The sequence below is a fragment of the Poeciliopsis prolifica genome, unplaced genomic scaffold, assembly GCF_027474105.1.
Source record: "Poeciliopsis prolifica strain line A6 unplaced genomic scaffold, Auburn_PproV2 SCAFFOLD170, whole genome shotgun sequence".
NCBI classification, from domain to species: domain Eukaryota; kingdom Metazoa; phylum Chordata; class Actinopteri; order Cyprinodontiformes; family Poeciliidae; genus Poeciliopsis; species Poeciliopsis prolifica.
In genome coordinates, this window is record NW_026562545.1 from 347,501 (window position 1) to 349,788 (window position 2,288).

Here is a 2,288-nt window from a genome sequence, read left to right on the forward strand (position 1 = left end):
GCAGACTGAGTATTACTGCAGAGTGAGTATTACTGCAGACTGAGTATTACTGCAGTGAGTATTACTGCAGAGTGAGTATTACTGCAGAGTGAGTATTACTGCAGACTGAGTATTACTGCAGAGTGAGTATTACTGCAGACTGAGTATTACTGCAGAGTGAGTATTACTGCAGAGTGAGTACTACTGCAGAGTGAGTATTACTGCAGAGTGAGTATTACTGCAGAGTGAGTATTACTGCAGAGTGAGTACTACTGCAGACTGAGTATTACTGCAGACTGAGTATTACTGCAGAGTGAGTATTACTGCAGACTGAGTACTACTGCAGAGTGAGTATTACTGCAGAGTGAGTATTACTGCAGAGTGAGTATTACTGCAGACTGAGTATTACTGCAGAGTATTACTGCAGAGTGAGTATTACTGCAGAGTGAGTATTACTGCAGACTGAGTATTACTGCAGACTGAGTATTACTGCAGACTGAGTATTACTGCAGACTGAGTATTACTGCAGACTGAGTATTACTGCAGAGTATTACTGCAGAGTGAGTATTACTGCAGACTGAGTATTACTGCAGACTGAGTACTACTGCAGAGTGAGTATTACTGCAGAGTGAGTATTACTGCAGAGTGAGTACTACTGCAGACTGAGTATTACTGCAGAGTGAGTATTACTGCAGAGTGAGTATTACTGCAGAGTGAGTATTACTGCAGACTGAGTACTACTGCAGAGTGAGTATTACTGCAGAGTGAGTATTACTGCAGAGTGAGTATTACTGCAGACTGAGTATTACTGCAGAGTATTACTGCAGACTGAGTATTACTGCAGACTGAGTATTACTGCAGAGTATTACTGCAGACTGAGTATTACTGCAGACTGAGTATTACTGCAGAGTATTACTGCAGACTGAGTATTACTGCAGACTGAGTATTACTGCAGAGTATTACTGCAGAGTGAGTATTACTGCAGACTGAGTATTACTGCAGAGTGAGTATTACTGCAGAGTGAGTATTACTGCAGACTGAGTATTACTGCAGACTGAGTATTACTGCAGAGTATTACTGCAGAGTGAGTATTACTGCAGAGTGAGTATTACTGCAGACTGAGTATTACTGCAGACTGAGTATTACTGCAGAGTATTACTGCAGAGTGAGTATTACTGCAGAGTGAGTATTACTGCAGACTGAGTATTACTGCAGAGTATTACTGCAGAGTGAGTATTACTGCAGACTGAGTATTACTGCAGACTGAGTATTACTGCAGACTGAGTATTACTGCAGACTGAGTATTACTGCAGACTGAGTATTACTGCAGAGTATTACTGCAGAGTGAGTATTACTGCAGAGTGAGTATTACTGCAGACTGAGTATTACTGCAGACTGAGTATTACTGCAGAGTGAGTATTACTGCAGAGTGAGTATTACTGCAGACTGAGTATTACTGCAGACTGAGTATTACTGCAGAGTGAGTATTACTGCAGACTGAGTATTACTGCAGACTGAGTATTACTGCAGAGTATTACTGCAGAGTGAGTATTACTGCAGAGTGAGTATTACTGCAGACTGAGTATTACTGCAGACTGAGTATTACTGCAGAGTGAGTATTACTGCAGACTGAGTATTACTGCAGACTGAGTATTACTGCAGACTGAGTATTACTGCAGAGTATTACTGCAGAGTGAGTATTACTGCAGAGTGAGTATTACTGCAGACTGAGTATTACTGCAGAGTATTACTGCAGAGTGAGTATTACTGCAGACTGAGTATTACTGCAGACTGAGTATTACTGCAGAGTGAGTATTACTGCAGAGTGAGTATTACTGCAGAGTGAGTATTACTGCAGACTGAGTATTACTGCAGACTGAGTATTACTGCAGAGTATTACTGCAGAGTGAGTATTACTGCAGAGTGAGTATTACTGCAGACTGAGTATTACTGCAGAGTATTACTGCAGAGTGAGTATTACTGCAGACTGAGTATTACTGCAGACTGAGTATTACTGCAGAGTATTACTGCAGAGTGAGTATTACTGCAGACTGAGTACTACTGCAGAGTGAGTATTACTGCAGTGAGTATTACTGCAGAGTGAGTATTACTGCAGAGTGAGTATTACTGCAGAGTGAGTATTACTGCAGACTGAGTATTACTGCAGACTGAGTATTACTGCAGACTGAGTATTACTGCAGAGTATTACTGCAGAGTGAGTATTACTGCAGAGTGAGTATTACTGCAGACTGAGTATTACTGCAGACTGAGAGTATTACGCAGACTGAGTATACTGCAGACTGAGTACT